Below are 20,306 nucleotides of genomic sequence, written 5' to 3'. Positions count from 1 at the left end.
AGAACTTGAAATTTCGAATAAATCTGTAAATTGTTTTAGCTGTAACTTCTTCATTTTTGAAAAGGCACGGATGGGATAGCCATCAATCTGTAGGTTTTAATAGCAGCTTTAAAATAAAACTTATAAAAAAAAATTAAAACGATGCTTTTTTAATTACCTTTTTCGGATTATTTTGTAATTATTGAAAAAAAAATCAAACATTTTTTTCAGTGTATATTTTTTTAGAGTGCCCAATCGATTCCCTACAACTTCTTCCTGAACACCATTTTTGTACAATTAACGGTTTCCGAGTTACAACGATTTGAAAAAGGCAATTTTTGTGAAATGCAAAAATACTTACGCCCTTTTTAAAAATCAGTCGTGAGTCGGATTGACCTCTCAATCGGTTCAAAACTTATGGTTTGCCATACTGAAGCCATGTGCAAAATTTCATCCAAATCGGAGAAGGTCGAGTCTGATGATCTGCTAAGCATTTCTGGAATTGCTCAAATAATATCACACAATTTTCTCGGATATGGCTGAACCGATTTTTACAAAATTAGATTCAAATCAATGGTCTTATTGTTTCATATAATTTTCCTGAATTTCATTTGGATCTGATTTCCGGTTTCGGAATTACAAGGAAGTATGTTCAAATTTATGAAAAAAATGCGCAATCAATTTTCTCGAAAATTTCTGAACCGATTTTCACTAACTAAATAGCAAATAAAATGTCCTAAAAATCTTCAAAAAGTTCCCGAAAAGTTGATCCAGATCCTACTTCCGGTTCCGAAATTAATTTTGCACAAGCAATGGCGAAACTAGGTGCACATTTTTGTAAATCTTGCTGCCAAAATCATCTAATTGACCGATTTTGTTAGTTAGTGTAAGTATAGAACTACTTCGGGACTATTAGTCCCCGGTTTCCGCTTCCGAACGCACCGATAATAGTAAAGAAAAGCTTCAACAACAGAACTCACTTCGAGTTTTCAGTAACGGTTAAGCCGATTTTCACAAATCATGATTCAAATTAAAGCTCTCCTTGTCTTAAAGGATACTGTGCAATTTTATCCAGCCCCGACTTCCAATTCTGAAATTATAGGGCAATGAGTGTCCGAGAGAGTTCCGGTTCCAGATCTATAGGGTAAAATGCTTTAGTTTAATGATTTAGTGCAACGATGCAAAATAAAGAAAATTTTTCATAAAACAAATTAAAACCTGTTTTAATTCACCTAGTGGTGTAATGATGCCTTTCTCATATTACTAATATTTTCAGAAATATCACCAGGAGATTTTGCGAAGAAAATAAGAAACTTTCTTTGGGTATAAACTAACATAACCTTTTCAAATTGCAAACAGTTATGTCAAGTTGATAAGAAATTTTTCTTTATTTTGCATCGTCGCACTAAATGATTAAACACAATTTAGCCTATAGTTCTGAAACTGGAAATCGGACCCGGATGAAATTAAACAGCAACCTATAAGACTGTAGGAACTTTTATTTGAGCCTGTTTGTGGAAATCGATCAAATCATCTCTGTGAAAATTGAGTGAGTCTCGTTTTAAACTTTTTGACTACTACTTCTGGTACTTCTGGAACCAGTATAGCCGAAGTCGGTTTGTTTAGTAAGTAACTAATATAGCCTACAAATTGAATCAGTTTTAAGTCAAATCTAGAAGAATTTTACCCTTCGTCGCTCTAAATGACGGTGTAAAATTCAATAGCAACCTACAGGATTACGAGATTTTTTTTTTATGAGTGACACTATTTGACACACACCCACATAAATTGCTCAGCTCGATGAGCTGTGTCGAATTATATAGAACACTTAGCCCTTCGGGTCAATTTCCACTGGTCAATGTTTCAAGTGATTGTATAAACTTTCTTTATGAGAAAGGCAATAAGTGCACTTTTATTGAAAAGCATCTTTATCATGATCTTGTAATAACACTAACAAGTAGGTACAAATTGAATAAAAGGAATAGAAATTTACATATTTTTCACCTGAAAAATATAAATTTTAATGTGGCAACTCTGCACGCTATTCGAAATTGAACAAAGCACGCTTTCAATGAAGCAAAGCCGCACGTACTTTCGCGTACCAGTTTTGCATCGTCATTTTTTTTCGATTATAGAGGTTTTAACATTGTTGTCATTCACCTCTTCAGGCCAGAAAACTTTTCTGACCCTATGTGCGGGGTTGGGAATCGAACCCAGGTGGGCAGCGTGAAAGGCATTGACTTACCCATCACGCTATACCCGTTCCCCTGAATCATCAATTTGAATTTGAATGTTTTGACACTCATCGCCCTATAATTTCGGAACCGGAAGTCGGATCAGGATGAAATTGCACAGTATATTTAAAGATAATGAGAGCTTTAATTTGAATAAAAAATCGTGAAAAACGGCTTAACCGTTGCTGAGAAATCGACGGGAGTTCCATGTTTGGAGATTTTCTTCACTATTACCGGTGCTTTCGGAAGCGGAAACCGGGAAAGCGGACTTGTATTCCCAAAGTAGTTTTATATAATCACTAACTAATATGATCCGTCAACTAGATCTATTCAGCAGTAAGTTTTATAATAATGTGCACCTCAATTCGCCATCGCTTGTGAAAACTACTCATGAAATTGAAAATTTTCACCAATCGCACTGTAATACCGGAACCGGAAGTCGAATCAAGATCAACTTTTCGGGAACTTTTTAAAGAATTTCAAGACCTTTTATTTGTTTCTTGGTTTGTGAAAATTGGTTAAGAAATTTCCGAGAAAAATGATTGCATATTTTTTCATAAATTTTCACATATTTCTTTGTAATTCCGGAACCGGAAGTGGGATCCAAATTAAACTCAGGAAAATTGTATAAGGCTATAAGACCTTCCATTTACATCTAAGTTTGTGAAAATCGGTTCAGCCATCTTTGAGAAACGTGTGTGACTATTTTTTTCTCTATTTGGTGCATATCACCCTGTAATTCCGGAACCGGAAGTCGGATCTATATGAAACTCAGGAACTTTGTATGGAACCTCAAGACCTTTCATTTGAATCCAAGTTTGAGGGGGACGAAGGGGGCATTTACCCCGGGCGCAACAATGTTAGGGGGCGGCAAAGTAATCCTTGGGACCTTTTTTTTTGCTCACCCAAGTCAGCAGATGAACTTCAGCTTTGTTTTTATTTTACTCACTAAACCAACGATGGGGGCGGCAAATCTTTTATTTTGGCCTGGGCGCCAAATTTCCTCGGTACGCCACTGTGTAGGAATATCTATTCAGCGCATGGAATACTTGTTTAACAATTAATTTATTATTTTCACCTATTTGAAACGGAAATTACGTAACTGATACAAATGACGTATAATAGCAATTTAACATTTCCAACATGAAACGCTTCTGGTGTAATGAAGGTTTTTCGCGTTTTGTGTTTTAGATGTCTCCGTTTTCAGTCAACTGACAGCATTCGAAAACAGCAATTTTGTTCACCTGAGTGGTTTTGGCAAATTCAACAGATATGTTAGTTAAATCATTATAAATTTTAGTTGAAACAAAATAATTTGTGGTCTCCCCGTGTATGTATTATAATCTCAAGTTTTCAATAACAGCTAAAAGGGTGTTTTTGAATATTTCACTCAATATTTCTACAGAAACAAATCGACAGAAATTATAATACAATGCCCGCTTTTATACTACTCCAAACAACTGGATTGTTTTTGGGAGTATCGTCATTTCGACCTAATTGTAATGGAATTTTTTTTAGACAATTACAAAATTGTTGTGTTTATATTCGGCATTGGTGAGATGATGATCTTCTGGTCGCCGCAGTCCAACACGCTCGGATTCGACGGAGATTGCCGTCACAATCAATCCTGAACCGATTCCAACATACATTTTCATACGACTACTTAACATCCCATCAAGTGCCGGCAAATAACGGATCATTACCAAGATGAAAAATTCAAATCCTAACGCCGAGAACCAACAACAAACAGATCACTGTAACAACCGTGATGGATGAAGGCAGGAAGCCTAAGACGAACAGCTAATTTCACTTCGCTTTTCCCGGTGACGATGGCATGCTATCACCGCCGGCACCATTCGTCGCGTGATGCTGATGGGGTCCTTCGACATTGATTTTTGGAACAAATGGCCTGAGTAACAGCGGGAAGCGATATTGAATTTCCAACTGCCTAGGGTCGCTGGGATGCCAGAACGAAATGGAACGGATCGGATCGGAAGGAATGAGCAAGGAAAACGAGAGAGAAAAAAAAACTATATCCCTGATCCCGAAGAATAATAAAAAGTGGGATATGTGCTGTATGAGCTCGTACCACACCCGTAGCGAAGTATTATGCATCGCTTATTTGTCGGATCTGTGTGTACATAAATTCTTGTTGAGAATTCGTCGTTCATGAAATGTTCCTTGCACTAGCAAACGACAACAACGAGGGTGACGGAGGGTGAAAAAATCTCGGCGAGTCAGCGCCGTCATACATAAAAACGTATCGGCGGCAGCAGCTGTTTCATGCGTCAAATTAATGATTTTCACCTCCCTCTGTTTCGCTTGCTCTCTACGGTAGAATCGAGATTGCATCAGCTCGTTCGGAACGAAGGACTCTCCCGGTTTGTTTGGATGTCTGCCAAGAATCTGAACTGTTTGATCCGAGAAGAGAAGATCTGGTGATATATCGCACAAGTTTGGCCCAGATCGTTATCGGCGGAAGTGGTTGCGGCAATGCAATTTCACTTTCACAATAGACGCTTCAACACACCCCGGTAGGAGGCACGATGTTCCCGTGACCGACAGATGGTGATTATTGAATTGAATTGCGAGCATTCGCTTTTTCGTCCAACCTACGTTAATCAAACAGTTGAGTGGGTCCTCACGGAAAATGAAATGAAGCAACTATCGAAGAATTAATTTAGATCTTTAACGCAGATAAACTTGCCGGGACTCGGCAAACACACAATCGGAAATCGGAGACGAAGCTATCGACTTCAATGAACACAGAGAGCCCTCCCGGTGTAAAATCAACGACCGGCGATCAATTGAAATGAGATACTGAGACATCACCAGTCAGGTATGCGGCTGAGAACTCCCAGTGAGATTCCAGGGAGCCACGCGAGGCTCAAATTACACATGCCCCCTCCCCTCTTCGAGTTGTAAAATTTAATTCGGTACACTATCGTACGCCACTGGCCTGACCGGTGTGGTTCGACACGGGTTCCTTCGGTTCCAGACCTGTAGGACGCGAAAAACGAGGAATGAGGCACGCGCCAAGTTCTCACATTACAAACATGATGCCCGCACTCTCGAAGCCGAGTTATCCTGCCCGCTCTGTTTCGCTGCTCGGGATATTCGTACATTCGAGCAACAACGATAAATCGTGTCAATGAACTTGGAATCGGTTAATTACGACGTTTTCTTCATTTTTCCCTAACAATTTTAGGGGGAAGTTTCGGCAAAAGAAGAAGCGGAAAACCTAACTACAATGAGGGTTGTAGATAATCGTAAAAACAAATTGTAATATTAGAGTCTTTCTAAGTCTTTGCTTATTCAAAACCCAGAAGCACAAAAGGCATTGTCTGGTAAAACTCACGTCTGCTGGATTCGATAGAAAAAAATCCCACAATTTCCGCAAGTGATTATCTGTCGCCAGTCCAAAACTAATCGTCTCGCTCGTCAAAACGAAAATTTGCGTGAAATTATTATTTTTACACACTACACTCCCCTCGCGTCCGCCGTCGTAAATTCTTCGCAAACGGCTAACAGTGCTAATGGAGACTGCAGCGAAAGGGACCTTATGTTTCGGGTTTTGTATTGGGCTTTCCATTTGCCATTCCCTTCTCTTCGCATTTTTTTTTATTTTCAATACACCCGAAATTGGATATTATTGGCGTCGCGCAGAGGTTCAGCACGCTAAAATGCTTTGTCAGATGATGGAACCAGTGAAAATAGATGAGCTGTTTATTTTAGAAAGCAAGCTGCTTCCAGCGCCTCGGGGTCGATTGGTTTCGATTAGGGCTTTGATAGGAAGCTTGCTTTTCACTTGTGTTGTAAAACGTATGATGGTAAATTTATTCTTCGTGAGATTCAGTAAATATCTGCGGTAGATATTGGAGCCGAACTTGTCTAAATTGAATACGTCGATAATGGATTGGGAATGGAAAATCAGGTAGCTATAACCTCGTGAACTGTTCGTAGATAAACAAATAATCTTTATATATTTCAATAATTTCTTTCAAAATTGGAGTTGGACATTGTTCAATAATAATTATATAATTTTTAAATTCAATAATAAAGAAACCTATTCCTCCCCGGTGTTCCTTATCATGAATCTACAATCTAATTGACACCAATGTCACCTTTTTGATAAACTGCATTTATCCCTTAGAAATAATACTTGACGAACCATTTTCTTATACTGTAGTTTTTCAGGTTTATTTCGTTTCAATACAGATTGACCTCAGAAAAATTGTAATCACTGGTATTTAATTCACTACCAATATTGGGACCAAACCAATTGTCAAATTTTTTATTATTGACAAGTCGGATATCGCCATCTTCATTTTCGAAGTACCTCAAGGTGAAATGTAGCAGAATGCGCGAATCGCGTTTTTGATCAATCATTCAAAAACTTGAGCGATTTTCGAAAAATCAAAAACACTTAAGTTTTCGAAATCAAGCTTACACACTTAGAAAATTTCGCAGAATTCGGTAATTTTTTACCGAATTTTCAACAGCTGAACGTTCGGTAATCAGTTCGGTAATACAATCGATTACCGATCGTTCGGTAATTGCTGAACTATCAAACAACTACCGTAAACTGTAAACAAAATGGATCTAACTGATTGTTCGGTAATTTGTTGTTTGTTTGTTTTCCTTTGGTTAAAATTCTTTTATTTTCGGATTTCAAAAAACAACACATGTTCACAAAATGAATGAATTTTTAATTTAATTCCAACCTGTTGTGGCTATGGTTTTATTCCACCTTCCAAAACACTGCACAATCCGTCGAGTCCACCAGAAATTATCCTCGAACGATTTGTGTAGGCAGCAAGTGGACAAGAGATACAAAATTATTTTCTGCTTATAAGTAAATAAAAAGCTTTTAGTGATTCTAATGTTTCAAAAATTTTAGCATCTGTACCTCAATCCATTCGATGAACTCTTCAAGTTTTTTTTTCGTTTCGTTTATAAAAAGACTCTTACTGAACATTTTATCAATTGTTTGACAGTTAGTTTTCACGACAATCAGTATTTACAGAAGTTCGGTTATTGGAAGATTATTTTACTATACGGACGGTAGGGTTTTACCGTACTCGGCGACTATTCAGATTTACCGTATGAGTTGTATATCTATTTACAGAATACGGTAATGAAAACTTGCGTAACACTGATCGTCCGGTAAAAATTTGCATAATTTTTGTAAAATGACGCTCATGTGCCAAAATATCGGTAATTTCTATTGATTACCGAAAGTTTTCGTCAAAAAAATTACCGAACAACGGAATGGAATCTTAGTGTGTATCACAACTAAGTATTCCTAGAATATTGAAATTTTGCTTTGCCGAGCCGTAATTGGTTTTTAAAATGTATAAACGGTTACTGTTGTGTTCCACGGGGATGATTGCAGAACTGAACAATAGTGTTTGTGGAAAATTTCACGAAGAATCAGAAAATGCCACTCAAAATTATAAAATTTTAGATAAAACAACCGAAATTTGTAAAAGTTAACATAAATTGTTCCATATTTTTTGTTGCCTGTGCGCTGCTGTTTCGTATTGAGGTGGTGTGAGCAATGCCCGGTGGACTCAGTGGCATTATATCGTGAGCAAAAATTACATATCAAATAATGACGTGAATTTATGCAGGGTTTTGTGTTGAAATGAAAACGAGTTGAATACAATAAAATGGGTATTGTAAAAAATCGTTTATTTTCTAAGTAACTGTCGTTTATAATGCCAAAAATGTCCAACTCTGTTGAGCTCAATGCATTGATGTTGCTGAAGCAATAATGCTAATAATCATGTTATAGGTATAATTTTTGACTGCAGCAATTTTTATAGCGAAACTATAACTTCAACCTTGACAGGTTACTGAATGAAATGAATACAAGCCCAGTATTATCGTTCATGTAGAATATTTGAAAATATAACTTTTATATAACCTGTGATACAAACAATGTGGCCTGGTGAACTACTGGCAAAGATAACGAAAATACTTGAATGTTTTCTTGTCTTCAAACGTTCTTTTGAAGAAGAATCCATGCTTGCTACTAAGCTCAGACATATACATGATTAGCAAGTTAGTCAATACATATACATATAACTTCATGTTAGTCAATCATAGTTCTAGTGTAAGAGTAATCACTAACAATAACGATTGAATTAGCATATATTCAAAGTGTGAAGGATTCAAAAATCCATTACGTCCAGTCTTTTTTACAAGCCCGCATAACGAGAGGTAAGCCCACTGCGATCAATCACCGAAAAAAAGTTCTGGTTTCCATGTGTCGGTTTTTCTTGTTATGCTTTGAGCGACGGTTCGTTCAACTGAAGCGGATGAAATTTTGCGCGCATTTTATGGCGTTACATTTCACCTTAAACATCAATTTTAAAATCCTTCTTAACAATACAGTCGGCAATCTAGATTTGAAAATTGCTCAAAACATCACTTTTTGACATCAATTCGTCATAATAATAATTTGTAAGAATTTGCTTTAACCTCGATAAAGTTTGAGTCACCAATTTGCATTTAATAATAACTAGAAGCATGACTTAGTTTTCAACTAGCAATAATCGCACCTCGGTTGTACCTCATTGGTCACGATATCGCCACTGCGCAATTTATTATAAGTACATAAGGGGCTGTCACGTCACGCTTTTTTTACGATTTTTGACTCCCCATCCCCCCTTTGTCACAAATTGTCACAGAAGCAGAGGGCCTCCTCGAGATCACTGCCGAAGAATGTTTTCAAGATCAGTTGATCAGTGAATTTTAAATTATATCGATCAATATCGGTACTAATCTTCCGTCACACAATGGGTAGTGATTTTGATTTAAAATGATTCTTGATTTATGTAAGTTCAATCATTGAATGATTCGATAAGCTTTGATGTTGGTGGAGGAAAATCACATATGATCTAGATAAGACATGACATGATCTACGTCTGAAATCGTTGATATTCCCGCCCTTTTTCAAATGGAGTATAATTGGATAAACTGCATCAGAATCAGATAAGAGAAATTCTTATGATATACTATTATCAATGCTAGAAAATCAAATTACTGAAAAAAATGTCAGTGCATAACTGAAGTTAAACCGTTTAAAAGCATATTTTTCTTTTTTACTCATATTAGGTAAAATTTATTAATTTCGCTAATTTACTCGCTTCTCCGTGCACTTTTGCTGATAACAACAGAAATGATGTCCTTCATCACTCATTTCCGAATTTACAAGAAGAAGCTTTTACAGCAACAAATACACGTTTTCCTATAGAATGTAAACGTTTATTGTGGAGATTTTGTCAGGAAATAGGGCAGAGCAGTAATATAATTAGGTATTTCAAAAATGCGCTCATTGAAAATATTGGACGTCACATTCCAAAAACCTCCCCCCTTCCCCTTATCACAAAAGGTCACGCTTTATGAAACACCCCCCTCCCCTTTGCGGCGTGACGTATTTTATGGACAGCTCCTAAGTACATATTAAAAAAGTACATACTTTTGATTTACTTGAGTTGATTGTTTTCAAAACTACTGGTTGTTAAATCTGGATGATAATTAAGTTCTTCTCTTTGTTCACTCTCATAATATAAATCCATCTTCAAATCACCCAGTTCGCTTTCACATCTCATCCAAGTCAGTCGATAAAACAAAACCAACTACAGTATTGTATAGTGAACAAAAGAACGATCTCGAAATGAGTGAACCAAACGAACAAAAGCTACCGCCGCTACGAAAGAATACAGTTTTATAAAGAGATGGATGCAAATGATTCGCAAAAGACAATAACAATGTGCACTATATGAAGCACCAAAACATTAAGTACAACATTCCAGTATATATGGAAAATAGTGCTATAGAAGTGCGTGTGCATGATTTTCCCTCAAGCGTCATCGATCCTTATATTCGCAAAACTATGTCCCAATACGGAGAAATTCTCTTTATCGAAAAAGAAAAGTGGAAGAACTTTTTCCCCGGTATTCTAAATGACATACGTTTGTTACGCATGCGCTTGAAGAGGCCTATACCTTCTTATGTGACTTTCGGTCAGGATATAAGAATCCCGTGCAAAACACTTGTTACCCATGACAATCAGATGGCCACATGCCAATATTGCCAAAAAGCTGTTCACTACGGTAAGGCATGTGATAAAGTGGGCAAGGAGACACCTACACCAAAGGACAATGGTGCTTCCTTCACACCAACTCCAAGCAACCCCAACACACTTGTGACAGCCACCAACAACAATGAAGCATCCCCTTCAACGAAACCATCAGTATCCCCTAAAGAACAAAGTACACCAGCTGCAACTGCAACCAATGTACAACAAGGCGCATCTACAGCAACTCTCAACGAGCCCAAGACTACGATCAACAAGGAAAACGAAAAGAAAACGGAAATCACACACAACACCGACGATGAAGCAATGGATGATAAGATAAACGACGGACAAAGTGACCCTCGATCCTCGTTAGATGGTAAGCTCCCCCTAGAAAAAATGTCACCCAATCCAATAGCAAAACAAAAAGAATTCTTAAGTAACAAAAATTCAGACAAAAATCGATGCAATCTTCAATTGAATCGATTCGCTCTCTGTATTAGTTAGTAAGTTAGTTTATAAGTTCCTTTTCCCCATTACACAATCGAAGTAGGTTTAGAATTTTCCCTACACAAAAATCTCAGAATTGCGGAAGCAAATAATGTCCTCATGGTAATAACCAAATCATATATATAATAGGGCTGAAAAATCACCACTTGTGGCTGAACACCCAATTTAAATCTTAATAATTTAATTTTAACTCATATTCCAATAAATAGTTATTTTAAAAAAAAAGTAACAAAAATGTAAGTCATTCGGCCACGTAAAGCTTGTACGCGAAAAGGCCTGAAGAAAAAATTTTATTGAAAAAAAATCTTCAAATCACCTAAAATTAGACGCACTTAAAATGATCGGCAATTCTGAAATCACTCCATCGTTCTCCAAAAATTAAAAACGAATTGCAGACCCACACAAACGAGAACATGCTTGACATATTTGGCATAACCGCATCGGTGGCCTTTATTACCGTTCTTGCATGCACTTCCTCTTACATTTCACTCACACATCAATTCACCCATCAGACATCCTTACAAAATAAACTGGATGAACATCGTTTGACAGCTATCAGTTCACAGTGGTCCGAAACGGAAAATTAGCGTGACAAAAATATTTTCACTATTAAATATTAGTTCTTTGTAGTTGTCTTCACGAAAGTTGTTTGTTATCAAATGGTGCTCCTTTTAATGAAAAAAGTTACTAGGGTGGTCCTTATTTAGATTGAAATCTGAAATCTAACTTTTTTAAATGAACTCAAAAATGATTTCGTGGTACAATCAAGTTGTAGAAAATTTTATTTTGAGCAGCTTTGCTTAAAAAAGCACCTCTCTAGCTTTTTATTTGATCGAGTTACATAAATTTTCCCCAGTAAAAGTAGGTTGGCTCCTGAAACATCACTTTTTTTGTTCTAACTTTTTTGTGAAACGTTCTATGGAAAAGTTGTTTTTTTAGAAGAGTTGTTGAACTAATTATTTCGCACAATTTTGCTGAACTAAACTTTTTCATATGAGCTACCAGTGGAAAGTTATGATTGTTTTTTTGTCAAAAACTAGTCCACCTTCAAATATCAATATTCATTAGATGCCAGAACGATAAAAATGTATCCTATGCGGTTCCTGAAAGGTCATAATATAAGTAAAAATTAAGAGAAAATTGAAAGGGTGTTATTTTTTAACTTATTTAAATTGGTTTTGAAAATACTTAAAAAAAACTCAAAAACATTGCATAACTCTTAAACGCCTTAACGTATAAACATACTTTCTTGAGCAAAATAATAGTATCAAATTATTTCTACAAATGTTCCATACATTGTCCTTTCGAGAAATGAGACACACAAAAACTTCAGCCGAAAATAGATTGCAGAACAATTTTAATCGATTTATTACCAAAATAACTACTTCAATTGAGTTTGAGCAACTGAGGATTAGAGATATTTTGTAATACGTTTTTTTTTCGAACTAGTTGGCCATGATTAATTTATGAACAGAAATTTTCATGATCTCGACAACCATTCCAACAAGCTGGTGCAAGTTAGTAAAATGCAAATATTTTTATCCACTTCGTGCCAAGACGCCTATGACACTGGCTCTTCTTTCTCATCCACTTGGGTACCGAATAGCCTATAAAAGCCGGAAAACAACGCACAATGAGTTTTGGTTCGAATAAATACATTCTACTCATTTTAACAAACTAATGATTTTCTTGGATTCAGGAAGTGTTAGTTAGTTAGTTGTTTATTTTAGCCCGGTTTTAACCTATCGGTCATTCACCGGGGGGATTCAGGAAGTGCTCTGACTTACAAAAAATCTATTTTCGGCTGTAGTTTTTGTGTGTCTCATTTCTCGAAAGAATAATGTATGGAACATTTGTAGAACTAATTTGATACTATTATTTTGCTGAAGAAAGTATGTTGATACGTTAACGCGTTTAAGAGTTATGCAATGTTTTTGAGTTTTTTGAAGGTATTTTTAAAACTAATTTAAATAATCTAAAAAAATAACACCCTTCCAATTTTCTCTTAAATTTTTAATTATATTATGACCTTTCAGTTACCGCATAGGATACATTTTTATCGATCTGACATCTATTGAATATCGATATTTGAAGCTTGACTAGTTTTTGATGAAAAAACAATCATAACTTTTTACTGGTAGTTCATATGAAAAAGCTTCGTTCTACAAAATTGTGCGTAATGATTAGTTCAATAACTTTTTAAAGACAACTTTTCGGTGGAACGTTTCACAAAAAAGTTAGAATAAAAAAAGTGATTTTTCAGGAGCCACCCTACTTTTACTCGGGAAAATTGATGTAACTCGATTAAATGTAAAGTTAGAGAAGTGTTTTTTCAGAAAAGTTTCTCAGAATAAAATTTCCTACAACTTTATTGTACAACAAAATCATTTTTGAGTTCAATTAAGAAAGTTAGATTTCAGATTTCAATCTAAATGAGAACCACCCTAGTAACTTTTTTCATCAAAAGGAGCGCCATTCGATTACAAACAACTTTTGTGAAGATACCAACTATAAAAAAAAACTAATATTTATTAGTAAAAATATTTTTGTCACGCTAATTTCCCGTTTCGGACTATAGTGCAGTGGTTTGCTCACTCAACGTCAAAGATGAACTTGATTTACCGTTCATTTGCTGTCATCGTGTGAAACCCAATTGGAATACGTTCATTTCACTTAATTTTCACTTTACACTGCTAATAAGTGGTTTGCTCACTTGTTCAGTCTATAGTCTGCTAGTTACCGGAGAATCAACATCAACAGCTAATTAAGACTCAATATTTCAAGCGAACACGGTGTGGAGCAGACCGAAAATGACATCTGCACGCCACACTCAATGCATTATCCTACGAGCGAATGAATGTAACTTTCAGTTTTGTCATCCGCTCACTAATCAAACAACTTGCCTCGCTCACAGTCCGAAGCTGACTGTGGAAAAAATGGTCGGGTCATATATTTATTGATTCCTTTTTGTGCGATAGTTCGTACGGTCAAGAGGATGACATCATTATGCAAAATCTTATTGGCTCGTGAAAACATAGGTTAATCCAAACCTACGCGATGTACTATTGAGATACTTAAACGACGTTGTTTCATATGTTTAAGTTATGTTTAAATAAATTGTGTATCTAATAAGCAACAAACAATTTTAGTTTAGTTCCAGAAACGCCATGAATGCAATGCTGTAGCTCATACGCTTATGTGAAGCATGCATTTGCTGTAATGCATTTCAGAACTCCAATGCATCGTGGAACATATTCTAAAAATGACTGAGAAAAGCAAAATCTCGAAATGCACTGGAATAAGCATATTTAATAATTCAGATCGGGTGCAAAACTAAATTTGATGCAATCAACATGAATTTCGTGTTTCAAAATTTATCTGTAAACTTTTTTTTTGTTTCAATTTTCCAACTAAAACTAGATAGACACAACTTCAACACTCACCATCATACCATAACAATTCACTCCAATTAGGCATTCCAGTCATATCGTTTTCCTAATGAAAACTTTTCACCACCATCCAACGGAAGCAATTCTCCGTGCACCCAGCCAGTCGTTGCCCTTCCACAAACCCCCCTTTCTTTCCCAAGCCCTATAGCAGTCGGAAAATCTCCGTACGTTCTCAGCTCAGTGCAACGCATACCATCAAGACAGCAATTATTCTGCCGGAGAAAAGTATCTCTCGTAATAAATAAGATTACCCACCGAAAAATTCTTCCACTTGCCGGTTGTCGGTTTCTACTGCTGCTGAGAAGATCCCTGCATTAAAGCAACTAACACAATTTCAAGTTCATTAAAAATAAATCCAACCCGAAGTTCTGACTGACAACGTTCGTGCCCGGGACCGTCTCGGACGGTTCTCACCCCAAATAAACCAGGAACCGTACCTTTCCGACCGGGACAGTGCTAGATCCATCAGAATACGAGAATGCATGGGACAGAGTGTTTTACACGCATTACCAAACCCCCAAAAATTGTGGTTAGTTTCAAATAAAAGCCAGCTTCCTGGTCGGTCCCTACGCTGATTAGATACGGGCCATGAATTGCAGGCCAGCCTTCGGTTGACTGGATACATTTCATTTGCCCGAGGACGAGAGTTTCGAGTTAAGGATGCCGTCTGGAAGTTTGAAAGTGCAAGTGAGGAAGAACAATTTTTTTTCCAGGCAGCCTCCCTGGAATGAAAGGAAAAGTTTTCTGATACCCGTGCGCAGTTATCACCATATGCGGCTGCCGGATGGCCACCAGGGAATTTCCGTACGTGTACTCCGGTCGTCCTGGATTCCATTAGCTAAAGCGACGGACTGTGTTGCATCCTGCTTGGGTTTGTTGCGTTTCTGTACGGGACGCTAGGGATGTGCAATTGTCAAGCTGGCAACAAAAAATGTTGTTCGATTCGTAATCCAACCCTATATTTCAATTTATCCGATGGTGCTCTTAACAAAGGATCAGTTCAACGTGGACTACTCTTCATGATCAAGCCTAACCCAGTATGCCTGAGTAAATTGTGGCAGGGTACGAACGATGATATTTTCCTGGTTGGCGTTGTTATTTCGGTTGGACTCTAAAAAGGGAGAAAACATTTTTAGATGCAGGCTGTCCCTACATTGATCAGTGCTACGTATTACTGCGTTGGAGGATGAATACTTTGCCCAGAACACTTCCATGGGGAGGTCCTGCTGCTGTGTCTACAGAATAAAACGCTCATACAAGATGGCATAGGGGAGAAGCCATTACGAAACTTTTGCTTTCAGAATTCGAGAAATAGTAGCAACACATATTTGGTATAATGTGTGCTGTTGTTCGTCTGTGTATAGTCCGGAGGAAAAGTCACTGTTGGCCTGTCGGGCATCCAGAAGACGGTACCTGGTGAAAACTGCAGACTGTTGGGCTGGGAATACGAGAAAATTCTTTTGCGGTAATTTTTTCTGTGGGTTTAAGTCAGGGGTGAATAAAGGTGTTCACCATGCAGCTCTTCCTTTCATTCGTTTTTTTTTTCAGACTTGGCTGCAGGTACGAAACCGAAAGGACAAAATACATGCTCTCGTCGAGATTCTTTAGTTTGTTTTGTCGGGTAGGGTCAGAATTGGAACTAATGGGATTTTATAGACGTAGCAGGGCAAGCAGGTGTCAAGCTCATGTAATACTCATAACAATTACTGGAAATGGTATCACGATTGGCTCAATAGAACGAAATTGTTTTGTTCATTTCATCTGATCGTTAGCCGCTACAATAAAATGCTGTGCGATATTTTATTCTAAATAGGGTTACCATCATAGACGCATCTCTCGCCTGGTATGAATAAAATTATTAGAAGGAAATTATCACATCATGCAATCTATATATATAAAAATGGATGTAAGTTTGTATGTTTGTAACGCGATAACTTCGGAACTACTGAACGGATTGCCACCAAACTTGGCACAGGTACTTCTTGTATTTCAGAGATGGTTTAGAGAGTATATTTATATGGGAGGGAGCGTAGCAAGTGTCATAAACAAGGGGGGGTCATGGAAAAATTCATATAACTTGACAAGAATCGATACGTTTTGAAGACCGTAGAACCATTTTGCATACCTTAGATATGACTATATGGGGGGTGGATGTAGCAAGTGCCTTTAAATAGGGGGGTGTAATGTTTAAAACGGCATAATTCCGAAACTACTGAACGGATTGCCACCAAACTTGGCACAGATACTTCTTGCTCTTCTGAGATGATCATAAATGTATTGCTATGGGGGGAGGGAGCGTAGTAAGTGTTCTTAACAGGGGGAGCTCATGAAAAAAGTTGTCTAATTTGACGAGAATCGATACTTCATTAGGACCATAGAAAATTTTTGCATATATTAGATATGATTATATGGGGGCTGGATGTAGCAAGTGCCTTTAAAAAGGGGGGGTGTAATGTTTGTAATGGCATAACTCCGGAATCACTGAACGGATTGCTATCAAACTTGGCACATGTACTTCTTGCTCTTCAGAGATGGTCATAAGCGTATTTTTATGGGAGGAGAGAGCGTAGCAAGTGTCATAACCAATGAGGGGTCATGAAAAAATTCATGGAACTTGATGAAAACCAATATTTGTTGAAGATCTTAGAAACATTTTGCATACCGTAGATATAATTTAATGGGGGATGGATGCAGCAGATGCCTTTAAAAAGGGGGTAAAATGTTTGTAATGGCATAACTTCAAAACTACCTAACGGATTCTTGCTCTTCAGAGATGGTTATAAGAATATTTCCATGGGGGGAGGGAGCGTAGCAAGTGTCCTTAACAAAGGTGGTCATTAAAAATAATATCTAATTTGACGAGAATCGATACTTTTTGAAGACATTTTTTGCACAACTCAGATAAGATTATAAGGATATTATGTGGGGAGAGGGTGTAGTAAGTGCCTCTAAAAAAGGAGTGTAATGTTTGTAACGGCATAACTCCGGAACTATTGCACGAATTGTTATAAAATTTGGTACAGTTATTTCTTGCTCTTCAGAAATGGCCATGAAAGTGTTTTTATAGGGGAGGAAGCGTAGCAAGTATCATTAACAGAAGGGGCCATGAAAAAAAATTATAAAATTTAACAAGAATCGATTATTTTTGAAGATCAACATTTTCCATATCTTAGATATGATAGATATAGGGAGTGGATGTAGCAAGTGAATTTAAAAAGGGGAATGTAACGGCATAGCTCCGACACTACTGAACGGATTGCTATCACACTTTTCATAGCTGCTTTTTGCTCTTCAGAGATAGTTGTAAGGGTATTTTTATGGGGGAGAGAGCGTAGCAACTATCCTTAACAGGGGTCATGAAAAAAATTATTTAATTTGACGAGAATCGATACTTTTTGAAGACCATAGATACTTTTTGTGCAACTTAGGGAATTTGTGTTGGGTGGATGTAGTACATCCCTCTAAAAAGGAGATGTAAAGTTTGTAACGGTGCAACTCCGGAACTACTGAACGGATTTCTATCATATTCAAATCTTCAGAAATGATCATTAGGACATTTTCAGGGGGGAAATTGTGTAGGAAGTGTCCTTAACATGGGGGGAGAGGGTCAATGACGAAATTTGAAGAGAATCGACATTTAGACTAAAAGGAGGGGTTTTTGAAAATAAATTTTAATCTCCCATTTTTAATAAAACAAGAGAGTGGCAAGAATTTCAAGGTCGAATTTTTCTTCAAATAATTACAAAAGATCTGGATCCTTTTTCCGGGGAATTCAAAGAACTAAGGGAAAATAATCTTTGTCTGCCTATGAACGTGAGTGTATTCAAGCCTCAGCATAACTACGAAACAACTAAACGAATCGCCACCAAGTTTGGCACATGTACCAAAGGTGGAAATCGATATTTTTTTAAAGCAAAGTTACTTTCTACACTACTCAGGGTAATCATGAAGGAGATCTGTAGTAAGTTCACTGACAAAAAGTAAGATAAATAAAAATAGATTATAAGGTTATTTAGAGGGTGAGAGAGTGGAGTAAGTGCCCCGAACATGGAAAGTGAAAGGGAAAATTGATCGGGTTTTACGAAAAATTGGTACAGAATAAGTAATCTCAACATTGATCTGAATTGACGGAATCATACAACCAATGTGCATTTTGCTATGTAAATTGAAAAAACTATCGACTCAAGGTAATGGAAATAATTTCCGTATTAAATGTTCAAAACGACGTATGTAACAATGAGAGATTCTCTTTGTTTACTTCTCTTTAGATTATTGCGAAATATTCCTGCTTTTTTCGGTAATTTCTCCAGAGCAGATTAAAAGATGATAGCTTTAGTTATTACTATCGGTAAATGATTGGAGAGAAGGATTGCTAAGAGTGCCGTAATAATCAAAAGAGAAAGTAAACAAAGAGAATCTCTCATTGTTACATACGTCGTTTTGAACATTTTATACAGAGTTTACAACAACATTTGTATTAACCGAATCGTTAAGTTTTCCTCCCCGATGAACGGCCAAAATGGTTAAAGCCTTGATAAAATAAATTATAAAAAGTTATTCTATAGTACGAATGTATTTATTATGTTAAACAACTTTTCGTTATATTATAATCATTAGCAGATGGAAAATTTTGAACAATTCATGATGTCATAACATTTTTATAAAGAGGAGGAAGTAGCAAGTGATTATATCCATGGAAGCCAAAGGCATTGTAGATCGATTGTGACGAGGAAGTACTGAAGTACGTTACAAGCACATATACATATGAAACTTGGAGGTTACTAAGATGGTATTAATAGAGAGAAAGGTGTTTTAAATGTTTCTAACAAAAGGGTTCAAATATAAAACTGATTCAGTTTGTCGAGAATACCATGAAAATTATGATTATTGTGAGATCTGAGATGGGACACTGATCATTCGCAATCTGAACATGAACGGAGTATTGTTCAATCGAGTTGTCGTTTAAGTTATGTTTCACTACAAGAGTATTTCACTAAGCAGGACAACTTCGAGAATTTTTTTCGGCCTTCCCTTCACGAAACATTTCCGAGCAACGCCGGGTAATTCAGCTAGTATACAGATGAATGTGAGGTGACACCTGGTACTGACAGCGCACTCGCATAATTTGCCAACTAGAAATATGAATCAATGTTAGTTTGGTGAGAGACTGCTTGGGAGATGCGCTTTACTTTGCCTGTGAGGGATTACCCGATCATGCAAAATTGATTATTTTTCAGTCAATGGGTAATGCACAGGTTAGTGCAAGACCCCATTGTTTGGGAATTCTCATTAGTTAGTGTATTATTCTCCACAGATGACCATGCCAAGGTATCAGTCCCGGCTGTCAGTATGTCGAGCATCGATCAGGATTAGATGTTGATAAAATCAGTTCGTATGGAAAGTAGAGTGTCATAGCGTTTCTGGATAATTTACACAAAATTTTTACACAAAACAGCCTTCTTCGAACTACAAATGATTAATCTCGTTTCTCGGCAGTATGAGACAACTATGAAGCCAATAACTGTAAAACCTAATCCAACTGACAGTGTGCTTCGAAAATTAAAAGCCTTAGCTCAAACAATTATATGTTTAAACGATTATGATAAAATCTGTTTATAATTCATTTAGGGGTTAACCAAATTTTGTGCTAGGGCACATAACCGGTTCTATTATTTTAACGTTTCGTCTTTGACTCATCAGTGCAGAGCAGTTCAAATTTAACTGCTTAGTGCTAAACTCGGCAGTTCAATTTGAACCGCTAAGCAGACGTTAAGTTTCTGCTACTTACAGAACGCTTTTTGTTTTGCAACGGAGTGCAATTTCTTTTCTGACGTGCCGAACGAAAACGGGTTTTCGACTATTTTCTGGGCGATGCAGGTTTAGTTATACGTTTTCGTTCGGCACGTCAGAAAAGACATTGCGCTTCGTTGCAAAACAAAAAGTGTTCTGTACGTAGTAGAAACTTTACGTCTGCTTAGCGGTTCAAATTGAACTGCCGAGTTTAGCACTAAGCAGTTCAATTTGAACTGCTCTGCGCTGATGAGTCAA

The 20,306-nt window shown here is 36.9% G+C and overlaps 1 protein-coding gene and 1 pseudogene across 3 annotated transcripts in view; both read right to left on the bottom strand.

Annotated features, from left to right (window-relative positions):
* The window catches only part of LOC131438794 (roundabout homolog 2-like), a 513,725-nt gene that overhangs the window by 464,979 nt on the left and 28,440 nt on the right, over positions 1 to 20,306 (bottom strand). The window lies entirely within an intron of this gene.
* LOC131439697 (U4 spliceosomal RNA) lies at positions 8,667 to 8,824 on the bottom strand (annotated as a pseudogene).

This window comes from Malaya genurostris, chromosome 3 (assembly GCF_030247185.1).
Source record: "Malaya genurostris strain Urasoe2022 chromosome 3, Malgen_1.1, whole genome shotgun sequence".
NCBI classification, from domain to species: domain Eukaryota; kingdom Metazoa; phylum Arthropoda; class Insecta; order Diptera; family Culicidae; genus Malaya; species Malaya genurostris.
This window is presented reverse-complemented; position numbering and strand designations above follow the sequence as displayed.